The sequence below is a fragment of the Bison bison genome, unplaced genomic scaffold, assembly GCF_000754665.1.
Source record: "Bison bison bison isolate TAMUID 2011002044 unplaced genomic scaffold, Bison_UMD1.0 scf7180017864307, whole genome shotgun sequence".
In the NCBI taxonomy this organism is placed as follows: domain Eukaryota; kingdom Metazoa; phylum Chordata; class Mammalia; order Artiodactyla; family Bovidae; genus Bison; species Bison bison.
In genome coordinates, this window is record NW_011494879.1 from 3359728 (window position 1) to 3369627 (window position 9900).

Below are 9900 nucleotides of genomic sequence, written 5' to 3' on the forward strand. Positions count from 1 at the left end.
TGGGATTTTCCAGCCAAGAGTACTGGAGTGGGTTGCCATTGCCTTCTCCAACATGATGTTCTAGATTTTCTTATCGTATAATTTCATTTTGCCCTTACTTTCTAATGTATTTATAAAGAAACTCACACCATCTTCTCTCAAAAAAAAAAAAAAAGGCCAGGCAGGAGTGTATTTTGTTTTGAAAAGAAACCTGTCTGTCCCACATTTTTCTCAATGACTTGAAATTCTGGGACATACGAGGGTTTCATTGTCAAAAGCGTGTATTAGGTGGCCGGTGCCATGCCAGATCCTATGGGGCAAGATCTCCATGCCCTCTTCTCCTGCACACATTCCTGCCAGGCAGCACCCATGAGTCTGGATGTAGAATTGAAGAGTGCTTAAAGGAAGTCATGTTGCTAACATCGCATGGATTTCCAGACTTATTTTGGGGAGGTAGTTGAGTTACCAGTTCTTCAAAGAAGTCTTCTGGAAGCCTGATGTCTTAAAAATAAATAGGCTCAGATTGGAATAAACTTGGGGCACTTGTGGCCCATACCAGCTAAGATCTCCCCACTCTGAAGCCCTGGGAGAGAACAGGGGATGTGCAAGAACTCCAAGGTTAAAGGCCATTCCTTTGAAACCCTAGTTCAGCAGAGGAGAACCTGGTGACCTCAGAGCATCCCCAGGATGCTGGCAGCTGGACCCGAGTTCAGATTTTGCAGTCTTTTCTAAGCCCTTCTGCCACCAGGAGTTCACTCCACAAGCAGGAGAGCAAAGCCCGTTAGAAAGCGATTTCCATGTTTCCACTTTCACCATTTTCTTCGTATTCAGATCATGTCTAGATGTGTTGCTTGGGTGACCCCAGTTCACCAGCTAGACTTGCTGTGTCCTAGGTCTTCTTAAACCCCGGCCCTGGGGCTGCTGCCTGCTTCTTCGGGGGTCTCTCCCAGACTATAGTAACAGGGTGTGCTGTGTACTAAGTCACTTCAGTTGTGTCTGACTCTTTGAGACCCTATTGACTGTAGCCCACCAGGCTCCTCTGTCCATGGGATTCTCCAGGCAAGAATACTGGAGTGGGTTGCCAATTCCTCCTCCAGAGGATCTTCCCGACCCAGGGATTGAACCTACGTCTCTTAGGTCTCCTTTTTTGGCAGGAGGCTTCTTTACCGCTAGCGCCACTTGGGAAGCCCCTGGTAACAGGGATATGGTGACAAAAAGCCTCATTTCATTGTCTTGTCTTTGCTTCAGGCCCTTTGCTGGCCTTCTCGTTGACGCTCATGGAAGGATTGGTTCCTTCAAGCGGACAGACCACATGCTATTTCTGTGCTGTAAATTTCCAAGGCTTCTTCCCCGGCCACCTCTCCAACCACAAACTGGAATAAAAAGTGTATTTGCAGCTATAATCAGCACACTTAAATACTAGTTAAATTCAGAATGAGTATAAAATCTGCACTGCTCTTGACTCCAAGAGAGGCTATAAAAATATCCCATGGCCACGAGCACTCTAAGACCTTGACAATGAGGTGGTCCCTCTGAATCTTCTTAAGGCTGTTCCAAAATAGCCCAGATTACATGGTAAGGGGGTCTGATTCATGGAGGATTGCATGTTGGCTGTGGATTGGCAAACTCCTTTCTTGTTTCTGTTTTCCTAGGACAAGATGCCCAGTCACGGCCATTTATTTTCTTATACACTCTTTGAGGATGGCACTTTCCTTAACTGCCTTGTTAACTTTGGTGTCTGGCATACGGGTATACCTGAAATAGTTGTGAAGTGGCTGAACTAGAGAGTCAGAGGTGCCGAGAGCAGAAGGGGCCAGCAGCTCCCTGTCTTCATGCTCCTGTGTGAACACCCCTGATGCTTTCCTGTTTCATTTATGCCATCTCCATGACCCCCCCTCAAGAAGCAGGGCATTTATTATTTACCTCAAATTATAGATGATGGTGCTGAGGCTTCCAAGGGGTTGTGGAAGTGTCTAAGAGCTCGTGAATTTAAGGTGCAATCGAGTCTTAAGTCTGGGTCTCCTGAACCTTAGAGAAGTGTTCTTTCTGTTACACTACTGGTATGTATTCAAAGATGGTATGTTTTAATCTGATGGCATGTGGGCTTACTGCACAGCTTTAGCACCATGTTCTGGAAGGCTTGCTGGTTTAGGGTCCATGCCCTCACACCTGATAGCCTTTCGCTGCGGATATACACTATGAAAAACAGGGAGGCCACTTCCAAATCGTTAGTGGTCTTCAGCTATGTTCTCACTGGTTTCTCCACCCCTAGCTATCTTAGCCGGAGAAGGCAATGGCACCCCACTCCAGTACTCTTGCCTGGAAAATCCCATGGACGGAGGAGCCTGGTAGGCTGCAGTCCGTGGGGTCGCGCAGAGTCGGACACGACTGAAGCGACTTAGCAGCAGCAGCAGCAGCAGCTATCTTAGCAAAGCTCTCACTGGTTTCTCTAACCTAACTGGATCTCTGCAACGGAGTGATTGTTCTAAAGTGATAAACATGCTCTGATCAAAGCTCCATCACTGGAGCTCCAAAGACCAAGTTCTGAGGCTTTATCTGAACCTGCAAGGTCAGCTTCTGGCCTCCCTGCAGCCTGGTGCACTCTGAGGTCCCCATGCATGCCTGACTGGTGTCTGAGGAGGGAGTTCTCCGTGGTTGTTCCCTCCCCTCGGTCAGGTGTCTTCAGGAAGCTGGTCCTAAGATCCAGGTCCGTGGAGATGGATGCCCCTCCCCATCCCCGCACTAGCCCCTTCGGAGACCGCATCCCTCCTCCCCGTGATTACTGGGGTTTACCCAGCTGAGTCACAGTGAGCTTGGCAGGGAGGGCTGTGGATCTCCTGGACTCTGACATCCCCTGGAGGGCCGTGCCCTTAGTCAGTCAATGAAGGAGCTGCATTTACAAAAATTCCCTTTTGAATTCCCTGACGTGTGCGCATGCTCTGTGGGTGTTTAGAGGCTGTGATGGTTGGGAGGGAGCTGGCTGCGGGGTCCTTCAGAGGGACCCGGCTCGACCTGATGTCCAGCTTGGCCTTGGTCCTGAGCTCATGGTGTCTGATGTATGGAGATCACTGTGACCTCTGCCAGGGAGGGTCCCCCCGCCCCCGGGGTGGGGTCTCCGTGCGCTCCCAGGCAGCTCTGCACGGCACTGGCTCTCAGCGTGCTTGTGGGATAGAGCAGCAGTGTAACTCCTCTTAATGTTTAGACTTTTTGAACCTTTTTCAGTTCTGGGCCTCCATAGATCCCAGAGAACACTAGAGGGGTGCTCAGAGAGCTGGTTCTGCCAATGCTTTCCATGAAAGCAGAGTCCCTTCTCCCACCCTTAACACTCTTTGAGCTCTGTTGCCCTGTGTGTTACCTTGTAGGCACCCCCGTGTGTCACCCCGTAGGCACCCCGTGTGTCACCCTGGAGGACCCTGGGGATCTGGCACCCACTCCCTTCTCAGCATCCAGCCTTGACTTGTCTGTTTTGAGATGCCCACTCTGGCTTCTCAGCTTTTCTCCTGGACTGAGGCCACATAATCTTGGATGAGCCTGCCAGGCACCGACACGCTGGTGGGGCTGCAGGGGCCACTGCGCCCGTGGTGGACACCGTGCCCGTGATGGACGCCCACGGAGGGCCGGCCCGCGGGCTGTGGCCTGGCTGCAGTGCGGCTCTTGGGCCCTCGTTCCCGGGATGCGCAGCCGGTTCCGTCAGCTCCGCCCTGTGCAGGCCCCCTGCCCTGGATGGATGCTCCCGTCGATTCAGGAAAGGCTCAGAAAGCACAAAAGGCAGGATGGAAAGCTGAAGCCGAGCCAGCTCACTCGCTGCTGTGATGGACATAATGCACACAGACAGACGGACACAAAACGGACAAGCCCTGCTTGCTCTCCTTCCATCACTCAGTGGGAGGAAATAGGGAGAAAGAAAAAGAAAAAGTAGAAAGTCCTGGCTCAGGTAGAGCAGCCTGCCGAGATGCCGAGAAGGAAGGTCCTGAGTTCCCTGCAGACTGCTCAGCACAGACCTTGAGAAAGTGGTCAGGGCACCCGTCGGAGGTGCTGAGGGAGCCCCCAGCTCCTTTGGGCATCGCACAGACGGGCCAAGACCCACACCTTCAGCTGATGGCGTGGCGGCCTTTCCTCAGTCACAGTGGCGAGTTCCCAGGCCTGTGATGTGGCTTTTGGGGCCAGGCCAAGGCCTCCGCGTCCACTCTTCTGGGATCATCCGTGTGACCACAGTGGACTTCCCAGAAGGTCCGTGCTGGCCGATCGATGTTCCTGAGTCTCGGCAGAGGGTGGCAGGGGCTTGGCCCACACGCAGGCACAGGTGTCCTTGACCCTGGGTTCCCCGTGGTAGTGCCTGACAACGTGGGAGTCAAAGGAAGATGGGGCCTTTCAGTCTTTGCTTTTGTTGTCAGGCCTAAAGCCTGTCCACAGCTGGGGTTTAAGTCTGAAGATCTCAGACCTGCGGGGCCTTGGCAGGGAGTACAGGCCACATGCTGACAAAGTGCTTTCGTTCTGGCAGGGAGACTTTCCTCTGAATCAGCTGTTGTGTGTGATCTGTGCTGGGGTGGAGAGTGCACAACCCCCTCCCTACTACCCGGAGGGAGTGAGGCCCTTCTTGGAGGCCCTCCTGGTTCTAGGCCAGTCCACTTGCCTTACAGATGCAGAGACACGCAGGTGGACAGACACACAGGCACACAGATGCACAAACGCACAGATACATAGGTGGACAGACGCACACACACACAGTGGACAGACACAGATGCACAGACGCACGGACACACAGATGCACAGACGCACGGACACACAGATGGACAGACACACAAATGCACAGATAGATGGACAGACGCACAGACACACCGGTGGACAGACACACAGACACACAAATGCATAGACACACAGACGATAGACACACAGATACACAGGTGGACAGACGCATAGACACACAGGTGGACAGACACACAAATGCACAGATACACAGATGGACAGACGCACAGACACACAGGTGGACAGACTCACAGATACACAGATGCATAGACACACAGATGGACAGACACACAAACGCACAGACACACAGGTGGACAGACACACAGACACACAGATACATAGGTGGACAGACACACACACGGGGGACAGACACACAAATGCACAGATACACAGACGGACAGACACACAGGGGGACAGACACACAGATGCACAGACACACAGACAGTCGGGTTTGAGAGGCCTGGCTGGCTGTCCAGGCACAGATGGCTGTCGGGCAGAGAGAGGAGGAAGGCCAAGGTGCTGTCTCCCTGCCCTGATCCTGGCGCCCGGCTTCACTGTGAGCACTCAGCACCCCCACGCCTCTTACTAAGCTCGGCTCAGGTGGCAGAGGCAGCAGGGGCGGGCTGTCTGGGGGCTGTGGCTTCACCTTTGTCCTTCTGGACTGCGGCCGCCGTGGGTGCCGTGGAGGACTCACTTGGTCAGCACCGGGGACAGTGCAGCACGTGGCCACCCCCTCCCCCTGACCACTTCTTAAAAACACTTGCAGTTAGGATGTGGTGCATTTATATTAAACATCAGGGAGCTCAGGGTTTTGTTTTATTTTCTCTAAGAGTCACTTCAAAGCCAGGTTGCCTTCAGTTGGGTGTTGACCGTGTCATGAAGCATCCGATCCAGGCAGTGGTCATTTGCAGGTTTCCTCTGTCCAGGCCCCGATGGGCTTGTGCACAGAGAGCCTGGTTCACCCCTCGTGGAAACCTCACGAGATAGGCCTTATCGCCCTGATCCTGACGAAACAGAGACCCAGGGAGGTCAGGCCGTGCTCCAGGCCTCCAGTGCTGACCCCACCTCAGTGGCTGGCTTTGCCCGGCTCCACGGCTGCCCCCTTTGCCTTGCCCACCGCACTCCACTCATTCCGCTGTCTGGGCGCATTGTCTTTTATTTCTGTATATTTTTGTACACCTGTGCCCATTCTCTTGCAACCAGTTCAACTCAGCATACACATCCCAAGCTTGTACTTGGGGGAAGGCAAATGTTATAACACCTAAAAGATGAAAACACTATGTAGAAACGGCCACGTGTCTCCCAAAACCTTAACGAGAGAAGTGGAGGGGAGGACGGGGGTCATGACATGGGTTGAGTGTCCAGGGTTCAGGGTGACACTGGGGTGAGTTGTGCAAAGATCAAGGTCTGGAGTGGGGTCTGGGGGCATCTCAGAGGCCCTTGGACACTAAACGAAGAATTATACTTTACCCAGTGGGCAGCCTCCCTAAATACTACTAAAATTTATTTTTTAATCTATGTATATTTTTTGATGTGGGCCATTTAAAAACTCTTCACTGAATTTGTTAAGATACTGATTCTGTTGTTTATGTGCTGTTTTTTTTTTTTTTGGCTATGAGGCATGTGCAATCTTAGCTCCCCTAGTGGGGATTGAACCTGCAATTCCTGCAGTGGAAGGCAAAGGCTTAACCACTGGACCACCACGGAAGTCCTCCTAAATTCTACTTTAGATGAGCCAGAGCAGGGCTCCCGGTCCCCATGGGGCAGGGCTGGCTTCTCCTCTGATCGCTCTTTCCTCCCCATAGAGCAGGGATGTGGAAGTCCCCAGAGACTTATCACTTCTTCCTACACACATCACAGACTACACAGACTTCCTAGACTACATACCTCTTCCTCCCCACCCTATCCCTGTAAAATGTGCTGTCGCATTCGAGTCATAGCCTGGGGCCAGGTTGGCCATTTATACAGCACAGGTACCCCAGGCTGAAACCTGGGGGATGCTCAAAGTCCACATCCCTGGAGTAAGTCTACATCTTAGGACACCCTGAGATATTCCCAACATGCTCTCCTCGTGAGAGGGCTGGGGTTGCCAGGAGTTGGGAAAGGTGAGGGGAAGTAGTTGAGAGCTGGTAAGCACAGAACCTCTGCACAGTCTGATGGTTAATTATGAGGCCTGGGTCCCTTTGAACACTCAGATGCAGGCAGGAGAATTGCAGTCGCAACAGCTCATGGAGCCCCAAGCCCGTGGGTCCCCAGAGACTTTTGTGGCACCAAATAGGACTTTGATCTCACCTTCCCGCAGGTTCCGAGACACAGTTTTCTGCTCTCAGCCACTTCCTCTCTTGGCTTTTCATGGCACCCTCGTCCCCGGCCCCCACATTCTGTGATTCTAATAATTAGTTTTTCTTTGGAAACACACAGACTGCCTCTGCTACTTGAGAGGATGCTTTATGACAGTGAAGGCCTTTGGAAAACTACGTGGAAACATGGGAGGAGGAAAAGTTAACTGTGTGTTGTTTTGGTTTCTTGCTCATTGAAACCTTTTAATTTAATTAAATTTTTTTTTCTGTTTCTCCCCTGGGATGGGCTTGGGAAGATGTTCAGCGTAGATGGTGACGTTTGTATCTTTGGAATACAGTCTTTATAGCAGAGCCAAAGCCTCTGAGGTTTCCAGATAAATGCTGGCCTGTGTTCTTATTTTTTGAAGCTTAGTCTAGCGAGAGTCTGCTCCGATGCTCGGAAGACAGAGTGGGAAGAGGGAGCCTTTGCTTCTGTGCTGTTAGTGGGTCGCATGGGGGCGAGTCCACCCAGATCCCTGCGTTCTCTGGTGACCGCTCCTCGAGGGGAGCTGCCAGGCGCGCGTGACAGAGTGGTGATCAAACCGTAACCAGACATTTAACCCAGTCTTGAATATGAAGACAAAGCGTTCGTAGCTCAGACTTGTCTCGTGCAGGGAGAGAACTCCTGAAGTCAGAGGAACCACAGGCGTGCTCTCTGCTGGGTGTTTTTCATACCCCTGCCCTTCGCCTCCTCACCTGTAAGAGGCAGAGGGGTTGGCAGTCGTGCCTGCCGATCACCCACTGTGTGTCTGTGTGTACTCGCCCCGCTTGGCCTGGAAGGACGAGGAGCTGCAGGCAGGGTGTCGGGATCTCCGCTGTGTTCACATTCACAAGTGGTTTGTTTACTTCCTTCAGCGTGAAGGGAAGAACAGAGGAAAGTACTGTCTGCCTTTGCTTTTGAACTTGGCAGTATGGGATTGTGTGAAGCCATTGGTCAGTATAATGCCACTTTGGGGGGTGTGTGTGTATATGTGTGTGTGCACGCACACGTGCGTGTGTGTGCATGTGTGTGGTGGGAAGGAGGGCTTTTGGAGAGAGCTTTAAAACAGGCTGCCTAGATGTTTGGGATAAACTTGGCCCCCTTCATTTTTTCCTTTGTTTGTAAATGTATCACTTGTCTGCTTTATGCCTTTTCTTGTATTTTTCTCTTTAAGATGTCCAGCCATTCTTTTGTAATTGGAAAAAGAAGTAATAAATGCATTTCTCTCTTTATGTCTGATGTTAAAACATTCTGTGAATTTCTTACTGCCTCTTATTGCGTTACAGAGAGGTTGGTTGCTTCATAGGTATTTGATATATATTTAGATTACGTTTTATTTCTGTCATTGTACTCAGATGTTCAAATGATAATGCTCAGCACAGATCAGACCAGGAAAAAAAAACCAAAGTATTTCTAAGGGGTGGGGGTATGTCATTTTTGCGGTTGAATTCCTGTAAAAGTACACTGTGTCTCAGGATGCTATCTGTTCCTGTAAGCGCCGACTTTACGCGCTGTTGAGCACTTACCACGCTGTGGTAAGCGTCGACTACACTGGCGGCTCTGTGAGTAGAGCTTCTGGGGATCCGAAGATGTTAGGCAGAGATCCAGCCTTCACGGAGACGTCAGCACGTTTGGAGAGATGAGGTGTGGGTGATAAGAAGCTGGTTAATACTTTGTTTCAAAAGACACATGTCACTAAGAAGTGGGAGTTCCAGCTAGGGTGGTCTTCCAGGTGAAATGGCTCCTTCTCACAGCCTAGTGAGGTCAGGCTTTCCTTTCCAGCACCTGGTTTGTGACCTCCCATCACTCCCTGGTCCCTCTGCCCGGCACCTCTTTCCTGTCACTTAACAGCATCCCACCAGTCTCTCAGAGCCACACAAATAGCTCCTCTGTTGTGAAGCATGATTGATGAGTTCACCAGGAAATCTGGGTCTCTTCTGGGAACTGCGAGCAGTGGACGGCATTAGCTCTGGCGTCTGGTTGGCATTTGGAAATCTCCCATCAGTCACCAAATACACATAAGATTTTGTGAGAACTCCTTAACCCACTAACGATCAGTTTCCTCATATGTAAGGTTAGGATAAAAATATCCCATTGGACTGCAGTCATGGCTAAATCCATGTAAACAGATAAAACTCTGAACACTTACTGGGCAGCCCATAAAACCTCACGTCTTTTCCTTTCTGTGGTGTAGTTATTTGTGCATATGTCTGCGTTGATCACCTGCATTGCAAACCTCCAGAGGGTGAACCTCCCAGTGCCTGGCACAGACCCTCTCACACACCCTGGACGATCCTCTGCCTTCATCGTGGTCTGTGCCATTGTGAGGCCAATGCTGGACCTTTGGGGTCTTTGGTTGATCTTGGCCTTGGGAGACCTCCTAATCATAATGGTGATTTTGATAGATGGATGAATAAGGAGGCCGTCTCCAACACAGAGTCGCAGAGGACAGGGGAACAGGTACATGGGGTCTGGAATCAGGCAGCAAGTTTGAGGGCAGCAGGTTGATTGGGGAGATCCATGACCATAAAGAAGGTTGAACTGATAATTGATGCTTTTGTGTTGTGGTGCTGGAGAAGACTCGAGTCCCGTAGACTGCAAAGTGATCAAATCAGTCAATCCTAAAGGAAATCAGTCCTGAATATTCATTGGAAGGACTGATGCTGAAGCTGAAGCTCCAGTACTTTGGCCACCTGACACAAAGAGCTGACTCACTGGAAAAGACCCTGATGCTGGGAAAGATTGAAGGCAGGAGGAGAAGGGGATGGCAGAGGATGAGATGGGTGCATGGCATCACTGACTCGATGGACATGAGTTTGAGCAAATTCCAGGAGATAGTGAGGGACAGATGAGCCT

General features: G+C 51.1%; 1 protein-coding gene across 1 annotated transcript in view; it reads left to right on the forward strand.

Annotated features, from left to right (window-relative positions):
* The window catches only part of RNF144A (ring finger protein 144A), a 129696-nt gene that overhangs the window by 48669 nt on the left and 71127 nt on the right, over positions 1-9900 (forward strand).